Source organism: Lissotriton helveticus, chromosome 2_1, assembly GCF_964261635.1.
Source record: "Lissotriton helveticus chromosome 2_1, aLisHel1.1, whole genome shotgun sequence".
NCBI classification, from domain to species: Eukaryota; Metazoa; Chordata; class Amphibia; order Caudata; family Salamandridae; genus Lissotriton; species Lissotriton helveticus.
In genome coordinates this window covers 1999135785-1999158948 of record NC_136059.1, presented here as the reverse complement: position 1 = coordinate 1999158948, position 23164 = coordinate 1999135785, and the positions used below count along the sequence as shown (strand labels likewise).

The window sequence follows — 23164 nt, the reverse complement described above, 5'->3', positions numbered from 1 at the left end:
TCAAAGAACCTAAGGAATGCTCTGCTTTCCGTAAAGCGCTCCAATACAGAGTCTGCCTCCTCACCAAATAAGAGTGACCCATCAAAGAGCATTAAGACAATCCTGTGGAGTGCATCTGGGTGTACTGATGAAGTACAAACCTGCTGCCAGCTACCCTCCCCAGGCAATCAATAGAATCTAGACCAGCACTGATAACATATTGGCCTGCGTCCTGGCCATCAATAATTATTTGAGCCAAAGACTCCCGAAGGTCTTATGGGACTGCCTGCAAGATCTCACAGCCCATGTCACAGAGCATGTGCATAACATCCCAGTAAGCAGGAGTGGGGATTTATCTGCAAGGGAGGGAAAATGATGACGGTTAACACCCACTTTAAACTGATACAATATAATTATGGACATGTGAAGTATTTAACCTCACTTAAACTAGCTAAAATATATCACAGGCATAGTTGAGGATGCCCTGGATGTCACACTGAGAAAGCAGACTTTATCCATGCAACCTGGGCCTGCGGTATTATGCAAAATGTATGGAGGGAAGTAAGAAGTATACACTGGGGGGCACCAATAAGGTGATACAACCCAATATGAGCTATTGCTTGTTGGGATTACTCAGAAGAAAAAGCGGTGGTTATGCAGGAAGTTTGTGCTGTTGGGACTTGTCCATGCTAAGAGATGCATCGCTATCCACAAGCTAAGTACAAGCCCACTGAAGCTTAGTAGTTGGGTTACAAACATGGTGGAATGGGTAACAGCAGAACAGGTAGATATAAGAAGAGTGCGACAAGATGAGAATATTGTTGATGAATTGATAGAATGGGCGACCATCATTACACCATTTACCAACCTGCCCCCTAGCATTAGACCCCTCGTGGGTACATAAAGCCATACAGCTCACTGACATTTACAGCACTCTCACTGAAACGCAACTGGAGACCTGGCCACCCGCTTTTTTACCAGTGGGCAGAAACAGGGCTGTGACCAAGTAGCCATTAATGTATCAGTGAAGGCCTGGCTAAAATGAACCAAGGGCTCAGACGTAGCTGGCCCTAGCTGCAACATTTCGGTCAAGACATTCATTATGGTCTTGATTAAAGGTGGCTGTAAATCCAGAACCTGAGCTGGCCACCACTGCGAAGGAGGCACTTTCTTCCATTGCTGGCCCAACAGGCAAATCAAACCTTGCCTCAGAAGAGGTTTTGAGCCAATAGGCCTCATGCAACTCCATGTAAAAAGCCTCATCACTACCCTCTTCATCTACATCTTGGGGTATCCCTTTCTCTGAATCTGAATCAAAAAGATAATAGAGCCTCTACTGACATCCACACCCTGGTAGAGGTGAATAATCAGAGTTTGGGTTCATGATGAGTGCCTGCACTTTTTGTAATCCTGGGGCAAAACGTAGGTCGAGATTGAGCTGAAGTTGGTTTAGTGTATGACACTGGTGCCAGAACTAGCTCGCTGGAGGTGTAGGTACAAATATCAACATGGACGGGAGCTCCGCAGGTCTTTGAGCTGGAGTGGAAGCATGTACTTTTGCCCCTAAGGGGGCTGAAACAGGAGCAAAGGGGTCAGATGGTGCCAAGGATGTATCCACTGGCAGTAACCAGACTGGGTGCTCTTGCATTTCCTTGAACCCCAAATGTGCACCAGATAGAACCAGAAGCACACCAAAAAATCTACAGCATGGCATCTTTGAAGGTTCAATCTAATGTGGTGTCATTGATGGCCTGTGACTATGAGTAAATTAGGGACCACCAGGATCAGCTGAGGCATCAGCTCCATTACCTAATACCTTAAAGGTAAATGACTCACATCATGACACCCTTACGTCTTCTCCTTAGGTTCTGAGTGGCAGGACAAGGTCAAGTCCCACTTTCCTTTTTTAATATTTGCGCATTGATTTTGAATTACCGGAGTACTTTTGAGTACAACACCTACCATTCGTTAGAACGGCCTTGGGAGCAGGACCAAGTCTGCACGGCGACATGGAGCAGGAGCCTAACTTATGCAAAGGTCACTTCTTCCTGTGTTTGGTGATGTATATCTTCACCTACTGTTCCCGGATGGCCTTCAGGTGCATGATGGCACATTTAATACACTATGCTGAGTTGCAGTTTAAGCCCAGAAACCAGTGACACCCTTTGTGCAGGTCTGACAGTCATCTGTTTTCAGCTGTTCCGTCATGGTTTGAAAGTTGTAGTTTTAGATGGGAACATTGTTCCTTAGCACACTAGAATGTGTTCTGTAGAACTCACAGGAAGTCCAACAAAATTGGGAACGGAGCACTAGATCTGCGTAGGAAGGCACAAGAACAAAAAACATTGACAGCAGAGTGCAGGGGTGGCACACATTTGTTGAACTACTCAGTCCCCTCCAGGGCTGTACAGCGTCAATGCATAACCGCATGACGTCCAATAGCGGCGCCATGGAGCACTGTTGAGAAAAGTTACTAGATCCAGTCTGGCTCCTGCCGAGCATTCTAAGGTGAGAAATCTGTGGTTAGAAGCATCCATTGCAATTTAGAGTTAATATCAGTCATGAACATAAATCATAGAATATCTTTTGTCGAAATTACTAATTATAGAACATGTAGACAGAAACCATTTTGTCAACATTGCTGGTTCATTAAACCATGTATTGTTCATGTTTAACATCTTTTATTAAAGGCTACCAAATACACCATTAAAACTGAAAACTGATTCACTTCCAAGTGTTCATGTCAACATATAAGTCAATACATTATGCCACACTGTCAATACCAATAGGAGCCGAATTCACCTCCTAGCTACCAAAATGTCCAAACCACTTGTCTGTTACTTTTCATGTACTTTTGAGATCTTGTACTCATTAATTTACCCTTCTAGTGGTCATGCCCACATAATGTTTATTACAGGGACAAGTATTCAGATGTATAAAAAAGTTATTTACCTGTGCCTGCAGTTCTCACAGCATTAATATCTTTCATATATTTGCATGTTTAAATCATTCCCAGTTCTCAAAGTGATATTCCCACGATAACTTTAAAACAAAAATACAAGGCTCTGACTACCTGAAAGACTTTAGAACAATGCCCCTGTGTTAGCACATACTCCTCACTAGAAAAGTCTCCAACCTTAGCCAATGAGGTGAGAATGCCTTCAACCTCACCCCTCCCATAAGCCACCTCAGATATCTAGCACAAATATCAAGAATATAACTAGGAACAAAGTAAGAGGGGATCATCTATTTGGTGGGTGTGCACCTTGTGAACCTAGGAAGGATACCAACACTGGAAAACTGCAGAAACATGTAACTTTGTTCTACTCCAAAATTGAATCTTTCATAGATTCACTTCTTGAAACAGATTAACAAGTAGTATTGACAAGTTATACATATGATTACAATGCGGAAGGTGGGATGAGATAAATAGGCTCACCTTTTTTAAGGAGATGGTACAGAAAAGCCTGTCCATCGCTGTGTCTGTCTGCTACCACTTCCCAGTGTTTTGTGAGGGTGAGTCTGTTCCTCCATGCTGCTGCACAGCAGATCCACCCAGGCACCACAGCATTGAGTACTGAATCATTTGTTGTGTGTCTTGTAGAGGGGGGCATGAGTGTCTTTATCAGAGGTCTCTCCGCTCTCAAACGGCAGAATGCTATTGTTGCAGCAACCAATCTAAAAATTCCCTGTTTTGAGACTGGGAACCCTTTACAAGGATCTTGAGAAAAAAAGCTAGAAAATAACATGGGGCTCTCTTTATATCAAGTGAAAGTAAAGCCCTCTCTAATGCATTAAAGAGGTGTTGGGGTAAGGCTTTTAAAACTATAGGTTCATTGAGAAGAAATTATATGAGAAAATTTGATATACATTTTGGGCTAGTCTTTAACACAACTTTATTGTTGGTAAACCGCAGGTAAGGTTCAGTAGTTGTAAATGTTTTAATCTCACATACTTTCCTTGTGGAAGCGACAGCCAATAGGGTACTCTTTTCCAAGTCAGATACTGCATGTGCACCTTGTGAATTGTTTTGAATGGACTTCTCATTAATTGAGATAACACTGCACTCAGTTCTCACTTTGTTCAAGGAGTTTATGATGGTGAAAAGACTCAAAAAGAACTTTCAGGAATTCTTTAATAATTCTCTGCAACCCTAAAGGTAGTTCTTTTGGAGATCATCTGTATCTTGACATGGCAGCAAGGTGGACTTTATTCAATGCATGTTTCCGCCCAGACTGAGCAAGCACTGACACAGGATGAAATCTTATGAACTTGGATAAAAAATTGAAGTATTTGTTTTCAACAGTACCAGATACAGAATCCCTTCCACTTGGAGTCATAGGCTTTATTCGCAGAGAATGCTCTGGCTTGCCCTAAAATATTTCTTGAATCCTTCAGGATGTTTACATTGTGAAATAAATTCACAATATTCAGGAGCCAGGCCAACAACCTAGGATAGCTCTCAAGGGAGTGTGACTTAAATCTTGAGGGCCCTGCGCCTTCTCTTTTGAATCAGAGTTGCGAGATGGGATTGAGTCCACTACCATCTGGCATCTATTTTGGCTTACTTGGATATAGGAGGTGAAGTGCTCTGGGTCCCACAATTAGATTTTTCATCTATAGCGTCCCAGTACCAGAGATTTCTTCTCACTAAATTAAGCCTTTGTTACCACGTAGTAGCCTTTCCTCTATGTAATAACTGGCCTATACATATGTCCTCTTGCTCCTGCAATAGCATGTCTAAGCAGAGGACCCTACTTGTGCTGTTTTTATGTTGATTGTATTCACTTGGGTATCGGCGGGAAAGCTCTTGAGTGGTTCCGCTCCTTCCTTTCGGACCGGTGTTTTAAAGTGGCCATTCCACCGGGCCAGTCCTCGTTCCATCCTCTCGGTCTGGGAGTTCCCCAGGGCTCCGCCTTAAGTCCTACACTGTTTAATCTATATGTGAAACCGCTGGCTGCTGTCGTCAGGGAATGTGGCCTTACCATGACATCGTACGCCGACGACACGCAGCTGGCGGTAACACTTAGCGGGGACCCTGAGGTGAATGCGCCCAGATTTCGAGCTGGACTTATAGCTGTGGCTGAGTGGATGCGTTGCAACTGCTTACAGCTTAACGCTAAAAAAACCGAGGTCCTGATCTTAGGGAGGCAGACGGAACTTTGGGGAGACCAGTGGTGGCCTCCCGAACTGGGGGTTTCTCCCACTCCAGCGGTCGAAGTTAAAAATCTGGGGGTTTGGCTGGATTCCCATCTTTCCTTTGCCAGCCATACGAAGAAGGTAGCAGCTACCTGTTTTGGTATTCTGCGAGGACTGAGACCTGTCCTTAAGTTCTTCGACCCCCCCACGCGGCAACTGGTGGTTCAGGCTTCCATCTTGTCGCGATTGGACTATGGGAGCGCCTTGCTACTTGGAGTGAACCAGGCTGAGGCTTCTAGGCTTCAGATTGTGCAGAATGCGGCTGCGCGTGCCATCGTGGGCCTCCCGAGACGGTGCTCTGTTTCCACTGTTTTGACCTCCCTTCATTGGCTTCCGGTCAGACAGAGAATCAAATTTAAGGCTCTCTGTCTGACATTTAAGATTCTGAAGCTTTCCTCCCCTCCTGCCCTTGCGGGCCTCATTGCTTCGTATTTGCCCACACGGTCCCTTAGGTCTGAATCTCACCATCTGGCGATTAAGCCTAGGTTCAGACTGAGTAGGATGGGAGGGCGCTCCTTTCGTGTCTTGGCAGCTGACCTATGGAACTCTCTCCCTGTACACATCCGTGCCCTGGATAGTCTTACTCTTTTCAGGCGCGCTATTAAAACCCACCTGTTCGCTTCTGGCAATTGATCTCTTCTCTTTTCGGCTCTGATCTGTTGTGTTGTGGCATTTGGACAGGCGCCAGGACGCCCCTTCGCTGGGGCAGCTGTGCGCCGAATAAAAGTTATTAACATAACATAACATAACTTCCACATTCACACTTTATCAAACATCGTCTGAGGAAATGAGGCATTAGAAAATTATATACCTGCACTGCACTTTTTGTGAAGGCTTGAGACAGCGTCTGCCTGCCTTTCTGTCTATACTTTCATACGTAACGTAATCAGCATCCGAAGGTATATCATTCCCATTATTGAGTTAGATTCATGATCCCTTTTAATGTTTTCCAAAATGTAATCTAACTGTATATTGCATTACATTGCATTAGATGAATTCTAAGTGTTGGCTAGAGTATGTACATCAATTAGTGCTGTTGTTTGCATTGCTTTTTCGGTGAATGTTTATGATTTTAAATGAAACCGAATGAAGTATGAACTGACTGACTGAGTCTACTATGCTTTCTTATGCTTGTGCTTGGACTCACCCCAAGATGTGAAGTGAGTAGTGTGAAAGTCACAGTAACAGCTCTGGGGCCAGGCCCATGACTTGGGTAGGGAGTGGGGCCTATGTGAGGACCGCAACTTCTTTTTATATTCTTCAACATGCAACTTCGCTTCCGAAACTTGAATCATCTTCAGGTGCATAATAGTGCATTTATCACACAACTTCGAGTCGTGTGTTAATATTGATAAATACAATGTCAATGAACACCTTGATATATGTACGTATAGTAACAAACTTGTATCTCTGTTGTTGAATTCACCTGATATGACGTCCCCCTCAACCCCGAGTCATAAATATGTGGTCAGACAGGCCCTGCGACCTAGGCCTGAAGCAATTGATTGACAGATCACAGGTGAGAGGGACACGTAACCCTTAGACAAACTTGCAAACAGGAAAACTCAGATTGACCCCACAGATAGGCAGCGACACCACAATGATCTCAGGAGATTGGCCCCAATAAAACCTGTTTAGCCGGAGGGGCGCACATTCCCAAAAACACCATAAAGTCTGATACCACACTAAGTTAGGAGCACATAGCCAATCAGAACACTGCATACACACTACACACAGTGATCACATGGTCCCCATGCAGGACATCTAAACCTGTACCCACTGGCACCGCATTGTGTCCAGACAAAGTCGAGGCACACCTGCGCCTCTTATACATGGCCAGATTAATAACCCCGTGATTAGGCCCAGATTCCTGTCTCCAAAAGAATGTATAAATCGTTTTATGGTGCTTCAGTACTGTATAAAATGACGGCCGAAACCAATGTGCTTTGAGACAGTCTTCAGACCCTGACTCTTTTCACCTGTTCTACTGGTCGCTTTGTTTAATTAAACAAACTGTTCCTGTTTTGGCAAACACCTCTTATCTTTCATTTTCTCGAGGTAAATCTACAATTGAGCAATATTTTGGTGAGCCAGCCAGGAGAGATTGGTTCTTCGAGCCCGACTGCAGTCAAAGGAACAGGAGCCCACTCGTATGGATTCACATCTGAGCAACAAGAAGGATGAGCAGATTTCACAATTGATTGGTGGTTCTGCTCAAACCGTGGGGCGGAGGTCTACCCTGAAGCAGCCATCGGGGGTAAGAGACTACATATGGCTCGTAGATGAGGCCATCGTAGACGAGGCCCTCGTCGACGCCGTAGACAGGTCGTCGTAGACGAGCAGTCATAGACGAGGCCGTCGTCGACGACGCAGTTGTAGACGAGCCATCGTAGACAAGCCTTCGTAGATGAGGCCATCGCAGACGAGGCCATCGTAGACGAGGCCATCGTTGACGCCGTAAACAGGCCGTCGTAGACGAGCCATTGTAGATGAGCCATTGTAGATGAGCCATCGTAGATGAGCCATCGTAGACGAGGCCATCGTAGACGAGGCCATCGCAGACGAGGCCATCGTAGACGAGGCCTTCGTCGACGCCGTAAACAGGCCGTCGTAGACGAGCCATTGTAGATGAGCCATTGTAGATGAGCCATCGTAGACGAGTCCATCGTAGACGAGGCTGTCGTAGACAAGGCCATCGTAGACGAGTCCATCGTAGATGAGGCCGTCGTCGACGCCGTAAACAAGCCGTCGTCGACGAGCCATCGTCGACGAGCCGTCGTAGACGAGCCATCGTCGACGAACCGCCGTCGACGAGCCGTCGTAGACAAGCCATCGTAGACGAGGCCATCGTAGACGAGGCCATCGTAGACGAGGCCATCGTAGACGAAGAGGCTGTAATAGGCAATGATGATGGTTTCTTCATCGACGATCCTGTTGACGATGTTGGCTTCTTAGTCTTTACCTCAGGAGGTATAGAAGACGCCTTCCTGTTCCTGAAGGGTCCTATGACCAGAGGAGGTGATTTTGACGGCTCAGAAGTCGTCTTTTTTACATGATTTTTCTCCACAAGCAAATCCTTTACTCTCCTTTTCCACAGAGTGAGGAGATTTTAAAGAACTGCACCCAGAAGACCCATGAGTGGTCTTTTTGAGGGCCTTCTCAGGATGTTCCCCCGAGGGATGAGTCTGAGGAGATTCTCTTCTCTTTTGAGGTCTCCTAGACGTTGAGGATAACGCCTCATCACGGTCACTGAAGAAAATAAAAAACCTCCTTTCTGGTCTTAGTGTTTGACACCATATTAAAAACCGCCCTTCACGACCTCTCAAAAACTTACTTGAGAAAGTGCGACATACCTTGCAATCTTTGGCCTGCGGTATAGAAAGTAAATGCGGTCCGTGTGAGGATCAGAGCAGAGCAACCTCTAGAAACAAGTTGCACAGGCTCTTAAAAAATCTTTTCTTCTCCTTACCAGACCTTCTTTAAAGAATGTATTTGAAGATAATCCATAGTAGAAAAGAATCCTTGACAACTAAGTCATTTAATGAAGTGAAAAAACACAGAATCTGAGCAGAGCTCAGAGGAGACTCCCTTAGCACAACGTGCGGTAGAAAATCTGAGGGACTGAGGCTCCTGCCAGGAAGGTTCTAGAGGGAGGTGATAGCTGATTGGCTCTTCTCTAGAGTTTGGTCCTTTTTACAAAAGGACATGGATATGTTACTAAGGTGAGGCCTTTAGGCCTACTATTCTCTATGTATGTCTATAAGACATTACTTTTCTATGTACCGGAGACTCCCGTCTCGACGACAGGGAATGATTCAGGCATGTGAATCTATGAAAGACACCCATAATACTGGATAAGAACAGATTTCACAATTGATTGGTGGTTCTGCTCAAACCGTGGGGCGGAGGTCTACCCTGAAGTAGCCATCGGGGGTAAGAGGTTACATATGATCTTTAGTCCCAAAATTTGGTGCATGCAAACTAGGTAAGGTGAGGGTTATTTTGTCGTTTGGACGGCTGGGTGTGACACAGAGAGTACACATGTGGCTGGGTGTGATAAAAGGACCCCTGGGCAAGACACAGAGGGTACGCTTGTCTCTCAGTGTGGTACAGGAACCACTGAGCAAGACACAGAGGGTATGCTTGATCCGTGGGTGTGATACAGAAGTTGGGGGTCACCGCTTGGATTGCTGGACATGACCGACAGGCTCCGGGTGTGATATAGAGCCAGTATCTTGATCTTATTTTTTAGTCCAAAGGAGTTTTCTTAGTGCTGTTGGTTACTTATTGCTGGTAGTATCTGAAAGAAGTAAGAGGTGTTTTTTGCTTGGAGCACCAGGTGTGACACAGCCGGTACGCATGACCCTTGGGTGTGATTCGGATGTTAGGGGAAAATGAGGACCTTGGAGAGTAAGTTAGGGCTTGTGCTTGGCCAAGGAGGGCCAGGAGATGTCGAGTTGCTCCTTTTTCTCCAAGCAAATTGTTGCTATCTTCGTCCCCAAGCCGATTTTGACAGACTACCGGGCTTACTTAGTTCCGTGTACCACGCAGTGCAGTGCCTCCCCTCATCAGCAGGCACCATGCACTAGGGGCAGGCTAAGTTATTTTAGGCAAAGAAAAAAAAAATCTTCTTTGTTGTTTTTTCTGTTTTTCTTCTATTTTTATAGTAATTTTCAATTGATGTACTTTTTGATGTTCTGGTAGTGATAGATTAAAGCAACTGTATTTTATGTTGAATGATATGCCCTGTTAATGATTCTATTCCACTGCAAAAGGTGCAATTCATAATGTTTTGAGTTAGCCAATGCACTTTCTTACAGGATATTATTTTTCATATGTGTCGTTTTATGTACTAAGTGTGTTTGATGCTTCTTTGTCCTCAGCTGAGCTCAAAGTAAAGTAGTTGTTGCCTGCATAATCACTTGTACATATTTCTCCCCACAATCAAAGTAGTGCTTAGGTTTACTTAAAAGCCTTGCGACGTCAGAAGTGTACTAGACCCTTAAAAAGTTCCCAACCCATTGTGGAGTCGCCTTTAAACCACATGCAAATGAGTTTCCTCACACAGGCAAAAAAGCTGAATAGATTTTGCTGTGAATGGCACGCAGACACCAAGACACATGCGTTCCTCTGGCTAGAGGAGAGAACCTTCACAGAACACAGAAGAACACACATTCGGACTAGGTATGTAGGGCAGAAAAAGGCTAGTAGAGAGGCACTGTTAGAGGGACAAGTTACTTACCTTGGGTAACGCTAAATCTGTAAGAAACATTAGTTAGTGATAGATTCCTTACCTTAGAATAACTCCCAGGCGTCAGACTGGATCTGGAAAGCTTTTGTCAGCAGTACCCCTGTGCGTCGGTAGGCGTCGTCGCACGGCTCCAGGTACGTCGTTGACGTCGTAGTCGCCGAGATGACGTCGCTGGAGCTACTGCAAGATACTGACCATTGGTGCATTGAAACTAGGGCCCTGAAATGGATGTCCTTAACCCTAGAAATCAGTTCGCAGAAAGGGTAGGATGGGTGGGGCGATAAGGTATCTATCACTAACTAATGTTTCTTACAGATATATCGTTACCGAAGGTAAGTAACTTGTTCATCTGAAAGAAACACGTTAGTGATAGATTCCTTACCTTAGAATGGATACCCCAGCAATACCAACCCCGGTGGTGGGTCTGCAAACAAAGATCACACTAGAAAGTCACGGAGAACAGAACGGCCAAAGAAGCCGTCTCTCCGGACTTGACTGTCAAGGCAATAATGCTTAGTAAAAGTGTGCAGCGAAGCCCACGTGGCTGCCTGACAGATGTCCTGCAGGGGGACACCACGTCCCAATGCAGTAGTAGCTGCTGTCGCCCTGGTACAATGGGTGCGCAGCCCCGTCGGAGGTTCCTTTTTAGCCAGGGAATAACAAGCCTTGATACACAAGACAACCCAGTTTAAGATAGTCCTCTTGTGTTCATCCCGTCCTTTCTTGGCACCCACGTAGCCAACAAAGAGCTGGTCATCCACCTGGATCTGTTGTGCGCAATTCAGATAAAAGGAGAGAGCACGTTTTGGGTCCAGACAGTGGAGCCTCTCTTCCTCCCTCGAAGGGAGCGGAGGCGGAAAGAAAGTGGGCAAGGTGATAGTTTGCCCAATGTGGAAGGCAGTGACAACCTTTGGCAAGAAGGAAGGACGAGTGCGAAGCACAACCTTGTTCGGATGGACCGACAGAAAAGGAGGCTTACAGGAAAGAGCCTGGAACTCACTCACGTGCCTAGCAGAGGTGATGGCAACCAGGAAAGCATTCTTCAAAGTCAATAAGCGAAGAGGACAGTTGTGAAGCGGCTCAAAAGGAGCACACATCAAATAGATAAGAACCAGAATCAAGTCCCACTGAGGCATTACAAACGGAATAGGAGGGAAAAGATGAGTAATGCCTTTGAGAAATCTACTTACAACAGGGGACTTGAAAAGAGGGGGCTGATCAGGGAACCTGAGAAAGGCTGAAATTGCAGAAAGATAGCCCTTAACAGTGCAAGAAGGAACAAAAGGACTTCTGAAAGAGGGGAAGAAAGGGGATCCACGGCCTTTGCTGTGCACCATGCCACAAATGTTTTCCACCTGCAGGCGTATACCGTTTTACTGGAGGGACGCCTGGCTGGCAGAAGGGAATAACATACTTCAGGAGGCAAGTCAAAAGGAATCAACTGTCGCTTCTCAATCTTGACGCATGTTGGTGGAGGATGGACAGGTTCGGAAGGAGGACCATCCCCTGCTGTTGCGACAGAAGATCTTCCAGAAGAGACTGTCGGATCGGAGGATACCTGCTCATACTGAATAGCTCGGGATGCCAAACTCTTCGAGCCCAGTCCGGAGCCACAAGAATGACTTAGGTCAGGTCGCGCCTGATCTTCTTCAGCACTCTGGGTATAGGCGGAAAAGCGTACAATAGACCGCAGCTCCACTCGTGACAAAAAGCGTTGCCGAACGAGTGCTGCCTTGGAAATTCTAACGCGCAGAAGTGATGACATTGCGCGTTCTCTTTGGTGGCGAATAGATCTAACAAAGGCTCTCCCCACTGAAATGAAATGAAATGAAAAATTGCACTTGTATAGCGCGTAACTACCCGGAGGCCTCGAAGCGCTTGTAGCTGATTGCTTAACGCGGGCTCAGGGCAGTTCAGTAGGCTTTAGCAAACAGGTGCGTTTTCAGAGCTTTCCTAAAGGACATGTAATTGCTGTTTACTCGAATAGGGAAAGGGAGGGAATTCCAGAGTCTGGCCGCAGAATGGGAAAAAGAGCGGCCGCCCCAACGGGCTCTGTTGATTTTAAAAGAGGTTGCCAGCTGGAGGGTACCAGAGCGGAGGGGGCGGGATGGAACATAGGGCGTGACTATGGAATGTAGGATTGCCGGGCCTGCTCGGTGAAAAGATTTGTGCAGAACGCACATGGCTTTGAATTGCACTCTTGCGGCCATCGGGAGCCATTGGAGGTCCCTTAGGGCCTTCTTTGCTGATTGCCAGCGAGGCAAGTTGTAAAGTAGGCGGGCCGCACTATTTTGGGTAACCTGAAGCCTCTGTATAACAGAGGCCGGGGCTCCCATGTAGAGAGCGTTCCCATAGTCCAGGCGGGAGAGTATAAGGGCCTGGACCATGACCCTCCTCGCCTGGAATGGGAGCAGAGGGAGCACCTTGCGGAGCATCCTCATTAGCCCAAAACAGGTGGTAGCAGTCTTGGTGGCTTGGACCGAAAAGTCGAGTGATTTGTCGAGCCAAATCCCAAGGCTCTTTATCTGGGGTTTAGGGACAGGCGGCAGGCCCAGACATGGTGGCCAGATGGATGCAAGAGTAGACGGGGGGGGGGGTTACCCAGTAAGATGATGTCTGTCTTCTCCCCGTTGAGTTTCAAACAGGAAGATTGCATCCAACTGGCGACAGCCTCTAGACAGGGCCCTAGGGTGTTGGACGATCCCTCCGAGTGGTCTAAAGAGACCACCAGTTGGGTATCGTCCGCGTAGGTGACGATACGCACACCAAAGGGATGGACTATCCTGTCTAGGGGTTCCATGTAGGCGTTAAAAAGGGTGGGGCTTAGGGAGGAGCCCTGAGGGACCCCACACCTAAGTGGGTGTTTGGGAGAGGCCACCTCGCCCTCGAAGACCTGAAAGAATCGTTCGGTCAGGAAGGACGTCAGCCATTCCAGGGCCGCGCCCGACACGCCCATGCCCGCCAGTCGTTGTAATAGCGTGGCATGGTTGACCGTGTCGAACGCGGCGCTGAGGTCCAATAAGATAATGGCGACCTTTCCTCCCCGATCCAACACGGCTCTTGCTTCTTCCGTTACCGCTAGAAGGGCAGTTTCTGTTCCGTGCTGAGGGCGAAATCCTGTCTGGGAGGCACGCAACAGACTATTGGATTCCAAATAGTCCGTTAAGGTGTTATTAACGTGCCTCTCAAGCAGTTTACTCAGCCACGGAAGTTGAAGGAGACCTTGCGCCACCTCCAGGTAAAGGCGCCATTTGTGATCCATCATGCACCTGCGGCTGAGTTCGTCCGCCACGGCGTTCAAAGAACTTGCCAGGTGTTGAACCGTCAAGGAAATGCCTTGACGTTTCAGCCATTTCCAGAGGCACAGAGCCTCCTGACATAGGGTCCACGACCTCACCCGGCCTTGTTTGTTGCAATACCACATGGCGGTGGTGTTGTCTGTCAACACCTGCACGACTCTCCCTTTGACAGAGGGAAGGAATGCTTGCAGTGCAAGTAGGATCGGCCGGAGCTCCAGAAATTTGATATGGAGCCTGGACTCCGCTGGAGACCAGAGGCCTCTGATCTCCGCCTCTCCCATGTGGCCGCCCCATCCCAGGAGGGTTGCATCCGTCACCACTGGGTGCTCCGGTTGGGGTTTGGAGAGGGATCTGCTGCTGACCCAATGCTGGTTCGTAAGCCTCCACTGCAACTGTTGGGTAGTGCCCTCCGAGATCTGGACGTACTCGCACAGGTCCCCTTGATGCTGCGCCCACTAAAACTTCAGGTCTCACTGCAGAGTCCGCACATGCCATCTGGCATGATTGGTCAGCAGGATGCAGAAGGCCATGAGGCCCAGCAGCCTCAAGGTCACCCTGGCCGAAACCCAGGACAAGGGCCAAAATATCGGAATCATAGCCCGAATGTCCTGGATACGCTGTTCGGGAGGATAAACCCGACACTGCGCCGTGTCCAGAACCGCTCCGATGAAGAGGAGCTTCTGAGAGGGAATCAGGTGCGACTTCGGCACGTTGATGGAGAACCCCAGCAAATGCAGGAGATCGGCCGTAGTCTGGAGGTGGGTGATGACTGCCTGGGGCGAGCCCGCCTTCAACAGCCAGTCGTCAATATAGGGGAAGACTGAAACCCCTGATCTGCGCAGATGAACTGCGACCACCGCCATCTCTTTTGTAAACGCCCGAGGGGCGCTGGTAAGGCCGAAAGGGAGCACGGTGAACTGAAAGTGCTTGTGGCCTACCATGAACCGTAGGTAACGCCGGTGGGCCGGCAGGACGGGGATATGAAAGTAAGCGTCCTGCAAGTCCAACACTACCATCCACTCTTGCAGGTCTAGGGCAGACAAGACCTAAGCAAGTGTAAGCATCTTGAACTTCTCCTTCCGAAGGAAGCGATTGACGTTTCAAAGGTCTAAAATAGGACGTAGGTCCTTGTCCTTTTTCGGAACCAGGAAGTAGTGGGAGTAGCAACCATGACCTACTTATGGCGTCGGAACGCGCTCAATGGCCTCCTTGGCCAAGAGGGCTGCAACTTACTGCTGGAGAAGTGCCAAGTGATCCCCCAACATGCGGTGGTACTGAGGTGGCATGGCCGGAGGGGTAGTCTCGAAGGGGAGGCAGTAGCCTCGTCGGACTATCTGCAGAACCCACCTGTCCAAAGTGATGGTGCGTCAGTGGGGGAGGTGAGGGCGAATCCTGCCACTCAGTGGCGTGTGGTAGGCCTGAAACACCGGACTAGGAAGGTTTGGAGGCAGTGGCTGCAGGGAAGGTGGTGGACTGACCCGCCCGCTGGCCCCGTGACCCGCCTCTGCGGGTTCCACGTCCGCAGCTGCACTGAGACTGTTGCTGCGCAGGCCTGTGGCTCTGAAACAAACGTGTTTGGGTGCCCCTTCCTTGGCCACGAAAGGAGCGAAAAGCAGAAGTGGAAGGAGTGCACGTGGCCGAAAGGCCCAAGGACCTGGCCGTAGCCAGAGAGTCTTTAAAACGCTTCAACGCACTGTCTGCCTTGTCACCAAAAAGGCGAGTGCCATCAAAGGGTATGTCCATCAGAGTGTTCTGGACATTTGTGTGTGCTTGGGCATGTCTGTGCTTGTGATGGTGTGTGTGTGTGTGTATGTATTTTGTGTGTACGTCCTTGGGTATTTTTGTTCTGGAGCATGTGATTGTATCTGTGCCTGTGTTTTTGATAGTTTCTGTATGTGTGACTGTGTGTGTGTGCGTGCGTGTCTGTGTGTATGAGAGTGAGAGCGCATTTGTGTGTGCTGGTGCATGTCTGTGCATGTGACAATGTTTGCATGTGCATGTATTTGGGTGTTTTTGTATTAGAGCATGGGATTTTATGTGTGCTTGTGCTCTTGGATGTTTTCTGTCTATGTCCTTGTGTGTGTGCGTCAGTGCGCATATGAGAGTGTTTGCTCACATTTGTGTGTGCTTGTGCATGTCTGTGCGTGTGATGGTGTGTGCACGCTGGATTTGGCATTCTTGGGCGGCCTCTGTCCTGTATATTGACTTTAACTGCCAGATGCCTGACCTTGGGATGGCCACCAGTATACCAGTGTACAGTACAGTCCCCTGCCTGACCCCAAGATGGCTTCCATAATGGCCCCCTACAGGTTGTTTTACTTCCCCAGGATAACAATTGGACATTGACCACATCTTGAACCTATCCCCTAACCTGCCTACTCATCAGGACTTGGAACCTGCTGAACTTACCCCAGACTGTAGAGACCTAGCGATTTGGCTGATGCCCGGTGGAGCTACCATATAGCTAAAGAGGAGATGGGCTGTGAACTCCACCCCCCCCCCCGGCCGCCCCTGCGTCACCTACCCAGCCGGACCTTGGGCAGATTTTCCCCTCGTCTCTACGTCCTATCTTCCTCCTACCCCTTTACCCTATACCCTTTGCCTTCCTTGCTCCATTCACCTTGTCCCTTATGTTCTTTAGATACCTTTCTTGATACTTATGTAACTTTTAACTGATGTAAATTGCAACATTATTGTTCCTCAAGTAAGGCGCTCTGATTCCCTCGGGCCTAGCCAGCGCTATATAATAACTTGTTAATTAAATTTGTTCCCATTTAGTACTCTTTCTCTCTTTGTCTACCTCCCTAACTCCTATCCCCTCTCCCCTGAATCTCTCATCTTGCTTGCTAGTCTGCCTAGCCCCCTGTCCTTTGTGCCCTTTGACTAAGCACTCCTTCTCCCCTTCTTGGGGAAAGATCCAATATTTATACTCTGGAGTCTCAGCGAACCCGCTGAGAGAGTCCACTGCGCCAGGAGAGCCACTCACAGCTGAGGTATGGTATGGCACCCCTTGCCAAAGCACTCCCTCTCCCCTTTTTGGGGAAGGATCCAGAATGTAGGCCTTGGAGTCTCAGAGACCCCTCTGAGAGAGTCCACTGCGTAAAGGGAGCCTCCCGCAACTGAGATAGGGAAGTGATACCACTTCCCCTGGGATCACAGCTTACTGGACTTTAGACGTTGCTTTGACTCGTCTACCAATTTGTGTTCCCCGTCGCCCTTTCCCTCCACTTTCCATGCAGTGTCCTTCACCTTCCCCTCCTCTTTCCCGCCTTCATTACCTGTATACTTCCCCAGCTCCTTCCCCCTCCCCTGAATCTTTCCCCTTGTCTGCTTTTCCCCTTTCGTATTTGTGCTTATTGTATGTAGAAATAGTTTTATGGTGCTTCATGTACTGTATAAAATGACGGACGAAACCAATGCATTCAAGACAGTCTTCAGACCCCGACTCTGCTGCCGGTCCTCCTGGCCGCTGCGTTTAATTGAAGCACTGTTTCTGTTTTGACCAATGGCCTCTTGTCTTTCATTTTTTCAAGGTAAATCCACATTCGAGCAGCAAGTGTCCGAGGGCTAATCATCAAAGGAACACGTTGTACAGACCTGTGTCAGACATCTGCTTTCTGCAGTCCTGGCACAGCTTGAATCCCATTATTTTCATTGAGGACATTGTTCCCACTTAAGGAGTCATCAGAAGACTGTCAAAGCAGAGTGGAGTTCTGTATCCCCGTCAGAAGTCACGGAAAGAAAGAAACTGACATCAGCAAGCAGAAGTGGAGCTTATATGAGCTCCAGGCCATCTCTTCCAGGGAGGTATGTAGTCAGTAAGCACCCTATGATGCCACCTCTTGGAACGATGGAGCACTGCTATAAAATTCTTTGAATCCAGTCTGGTTCCTGGGGAATATTCTTAGGTGAAGTCTGTCGTTATTAGTATCCACCAGAAACTACCAGCGCTACTATTACCCATCCTGATTGTCCCTGTTCTATTGACAATTGAATGATGAAAGGCTGGGTCAATGCTTCTCGAATACTGGTCACTTGCAGCGAGTTTATATACAGATTTCAAAAGCTTCAAATCAATCCACTGACATACACTTAAGGCCCCAATTCCTTATTCTACCACAAAAGTCTCTTCACATGGCACTTTCTGAATTAAATTCTGAGATGAATAACCATCCTACTGCACAGGGACTGCTGCTGAGACTATTGCTGTTTGGTTGATGCAATGTAGACCAAAAGACAGCCCAAGGAGAGATTGGAGGCCCCCAGTAATGTTACCTCCTTAAGGAGGAGGAGAAGGTGACTTAACATACCCTTTAAATACCTTCCAAGAAATCTTTAGCTCCAGTCATTCTAAAGAATGAGGTCTGGGAGGAGTGGCCAAGATGGCAGAGGGGTGAGACATGCAGTGCTCCTCTGATTACCAGACCAATATGCACTAATGTCTGCAGAGATCCGTGGTGCATCCAAGCTCCAGAGGTTTCTGTGACTGCAAAACTTCTCCAAAGGGGCCCGCGATTTGTTCACTGCTGATCTGTGGTCCACAAGGTTTACACAGTCACAGTCAAGATGGCGGTAGGCAGGGGCTTAGAGCCGGCAGCCGCAATACACAGACTTCCATCAAGATTGCTATTAGACAGTACTGTGGTGAAGGATGGGCATGGGCTGCATGTGATATAGCAATTTACAGAATTTCACAGGGGATATCAGCTGCCCATGAGAGGAGCGGACACCACAGGTCTCCTCCCATGAGGCTGTGATCCTGGGGAGGCCAAATCAGAGGCCTCCTTTAATGCTCATGAGCCCGGGAGGCCCCCTGGGAGATCCTCGGAGCAATGCCTGAGGTGCCGGGCCAGGTGTGAAGACCGGTGCATCTGGGGCCTGACGGGGTTACTGGAGAAGTCGGCCAGGTGCAAAGGCCCCCGGGGCCCATTTGCCATAAGGAGGAGTGAGAATTGAGCAACTGCTACAAGATGGACTGTTACTGGGAATCACTGACCCCTCCCCCTCTTCCTGAGGAGACACACCAACCAAAAGCTCCACCGAGTCTAGGTCCGCCGGTTGCCCCTACCCCGCTGGCATAGACCCAGGAGAGCAGGGAGTACTGGGTCTCGGGTGGGCGAGGAAGGACTGCAGCCACTACGTACACCTATGAGGGACCCGGTGGGTCCTTGTTTGCGCCCCTGTGTGACCAGCTGTCCACAGAGTCTTAAATAGATGTTCCTGTGCTGGCCCTGGACTAATTCTTGGAGTCTAAGATAGGTTCCTAGCATCGACTACCCCCTGCGGTGAATGCTTGCGGCACCTGGTGGAGCACAGAGGTTAAGACTCAGCAGCGCAATTACCGATGTGATGAGGCACTGACACGCCATGCACATCTCTCTTAACTTAATCATGGCTACATTGAAAGGCAAGAAAGAGCACTCTGTTCACATTATGCTCACCCGCTCCACTCCAGCTGCCTCTAAGGAGCCCGCATCAGAATCGCAACAGCTTTTTCTGATAGTTTCAGGGGAGGAGATAGACCAGGACCAGGCACTGGTGACCTGGCCCTTTCCAGCTTTCCTGTTCGATTCCCTCAAGGCAGACTTACTAGACCTCAAGAGGGATCTCTCCCAAGAAATGAGGGAAATGAAGCAAGACCTGAGCTCTCTGGGGGAGAGGGTATCCTTGCTGGAGGATAACGAAATGGCCAGGGGTGAAGAGGTTGAGATGCTAAGGCAAGAGGTTCTTCGCATGCATAAACGACAGGCTGACCTTCAGGCCCACGCAGTGGACCTGGAGAATACATCCCACCACAAGATTTGGCTGCAGGGGGGCCCCTATACGTAGAAGCGATATTTCGCTTTATCATGGGTCGTGCTGAGGACATCATTTTGCAGCTAGACAGGGTACACTGGGTTGGTCTCCCTGGGGTCCCAATTCAAAACTTCTAGGTATCCTGGCCTGTGGCCACGAATTCCAGACTAAAGAGCACATTCTGAAGAAGGTGAGAGAGGTATACCATCTACACTTCTGAGGTCACCAACTGGTGTTCTTTGAGGACATCTCCATGCTAACCCTCCAGTGACACAGAGACTTTAAACTGATCGCTGAATTGTTACGCTCCAAGGAGGTTTCTTACTGGTGGGGACATTCCTTCAGATTGGTCTTTCACTGGGAGGGCCAACTGTTTCAACCCAAGATGCTTGAGGAGGCATGTCACTTATTGCACCTGCCCGGGGGACTCCCCTGCCTGCTCAGCACCCAGGTCCCCTTCAGGTCTCTTCCCAAGTGCTACGTTCTGGAAAAGGGCAGGCAATCCTGAGACATCCCTGACTCAGACTGAAAAAGAAGCGCTCAGGAAAGCAAAGCGCTATTGGATGGGCTGTCATCTGATAATGCCAAAGGCTCCACATGACCTCTGATCATCGGCGACATTGGTATACGTATATGCCCTGGACTTTCCCTTTGTTGTTCTGGTCTGAGGCAGCGGCAGTGCGACACCACATCCGTGCTCTTTGAGGCTCACACATCGCCTTTCTAGCTGGCTCATGCCCAACATGCAGTTCTCCATTGTTAATAGACTTGTTTACAATTTTGTTTTGTTTCTAGTTGTCTCAATATTTTTTACTCTTCACTCCTTCACATTACACAGACCGATCCCAGCCCCACACACGCTCAAGGACATAGCCGTTATGCTAAGGAGGTTAGATATTAGAGGCCTCAACAACCCAACCAAACGTGCCGCTGTCCTATCCCTCTGACAGCGGTCCAGCAGTGACATCTGCCTACTTCAGGAGACTCATCTACTAACCAAAGATAAACATAGGATGAAATCCCACTGGTTCCCTTGCCAGTTTTGGTCCTTGGATCTGTGAAGACAGGTGGCGATTCTGCTTTCCAGGGCTTTCCGCGGAGAAGGGGTGGGTAAGGTGGCAGAGTTCAAAGGCCAGGTGCCTGCTAATCGGATACAAGTGGGCCATGTTTATGTCACACTCTCTCCCATATATGCGCCCAATGACCAGCAAGATAAATTCATTATGGAAGCCCTGACACCAATTTTGCACTCCCCAGTTACGGTCATTTTAGTGGGGGGCATCTGAGCCTTGCAATGAATAAAGACTTGGACCAGTCCGGCAAGTGGTTCGGCCAGACTGGGGCCTTTTTGTCCTGAGGATTGCGATGGTTGAGTGAGTGTGGGCTAGACTATTTCACCCTCATACCTGATACTGACTATTCTACTCTGCAGTCCATAAAACATATGCCCATATTGATTATTATCTTGTCACCCCCATGATACAAAGATGTGTGCTTTGCCCTTATGTCATTATCCAATCATGCCCCCCTCACAAAGGTTATGCAGGTGGATCGGAGGAACAGCTGGCCCTCTCACTGGAGGCTCAAGGATAGCCTCCTTCAGAACAAGACCAATGTAGCCGCGGTATGCAAGGTGATCCCTGCCTCCAGAATATTGATACAGAGGAGATGTCTGTAGACTCTCTCTGGAAGGCGCTCAATAGGTAGTCAGGGGGGAAGTGATACCGATATCAGTGCCTGCCAACTGCCAACAGGGGGAGAAACACCACTTCTGGAACTGAAGGTCCTTGAATTAGAAGCCGTACTATAAAAGCACCTGAGCCCGGGATTTAGATAAGGTGCAATTGCACCTCAAGCACCAGAACCTTGACAGGGCAGAACATGCGATGTCATGTCTTAAGTATACACTTTATATAGGGAGTAAGCGTTGTGGCCAGAAGCTGACCCATCGCCTTCTGATGAAAACACAGAGGGACACTGTCAAGATTATACCCAATAATGAGGGTACAGAGATCAGAGGGAACATGTAAATAGTGTGAGTCTTTCACAAATACTACAGGGCATTTTTACACGGGCTACAACTGTTTTCTGGATTTTATCCCATCATTCCGGGAGGCTTCCCAGGTGAAACCTCAACACAGTCTGACAACCTATAGAAACCCACTGAGATCAAAGTGGTAATCTCGGCCATCGCCACATTGAAACCACTTAATGGCCCGGGCCTGGCGGCTACTCTCCCCAGTTTTGCAAAACATTCTGCCATGCCTGACCCTTCTTCTCACCCAGCTTTTTGATTCCGTGACACTGAGGCTATCACTTGAAACCATGTTCAAGGCATTCATCTCCATCATTCCTCAGCCTGGCAAAGTCAACAGACTATGCAGTTCCTATAGACTCAAATCCCTTCTTAACGTAAAGGCCAAATTGTTTACTAGTATACTCCCACATTGCCATAAACCTCTGGTGCCTGCCTGGTCGATTACGTCCAGGCCGGGTTTATCCCCAATCGCCAATGAGGGGACAATACAAAATTATTCCTACATCTCCTTGATAAGATCTATTGATCCCGGAAGGAGGTTCTACTCCTTTCAATCGACGCCATAAAGGCGACTTTGAAACATTATGGCTTTGGGGATAGATTTCGTAGGTGGGTCCAGAGCGTTTATAGCTCCCCGAGGGCAACAGTCAGAGTCAATGGTGTGTCGCCCCCCCTTCCCCATCTAGAGGGGCACACAGCAGGGGTGTCTGCTCTCTCCTCTGCTCTCTGCCTTATACATGGAGCCCCTTGCTCAACAAGTGTCAGCGGCTCCCGCCACTATGGGAGTGCCTTTTGGAGATGGCCAGCATACGATTAGCGTCTATGCTGAAGACTTTATTATTGTACTTACTGACCCACCACTATCCTCCCTACCTGCCTTGGTGGTGGAACTTCACTCCTTCGAGGACATTCCCTAGTTTCAAGTTCAACCTACAAAAATCCCATATATTGAACCTCTCTTTCCGCCGCATGAAGCTTATCTCCACTCTGCGTTCTCCATTGCTTGGGCGGGGGAGTCTATACCATATCTAGGAAATCAATTGGCCTGAATCGTAACTAAGACAGTGGTACTCTTACCTCACAGCTCCAGACAGACTTAGCTAAATTGTGACAGCAGCAACTTTCCTGGTTTGGCAGGATATCGGCTGTTAAAAGGACTGTTCTCTCAAAGATCCTACACGTCTTTCAATGCCTGTCACTGACAACATTGTGTGGGATGCCGTGATGCTCTGGACCGGGCTGATCTCCTTCACGTTTCCCATGACTCCCATAATAGTGAGCAGGAAGAGGGGTTTCGACAATGGCAGGAGGGGGAGCTACAAGCAGATAGGTTGCATGTTTGATACCCATAATCCATTTTGACCGCATGAACTCAGACTATGGCTTGGAGGAAGCAGACCGCATTCAATACTTACAAATTCGGCACTGGGTGATGGATCTATATGTCAAACCGCAAGCAGAGCCCCCTTGCGCCCTTTGAGAAATAGGTTTTTATTAAGAGGGATGACAGACATCTTATTATGGAGATTTATGCACTCCTGGGCCAGACACAAATGCAGGGCAAAACAGCAGGAGAGAAAAGATGGGAGGCTGATTTGGGCA

The 23164-nt window shown here is 48.3% G+C and overlaps 1 protein-coding gene across 2 annotated transcripts in view; it reads right to left on the bottom strand.

Moving 5' to 3' along the window:
- The window catches only part of RBM46 (RNA binding motif protein 46), a 703675-nt gene that overhangs the window by 287214 nt on the left and 393297 nt on the right, over nt 1–23164 (bottom strand). The gene's annotated exons all lie outside the window — the stretch shown is intronic.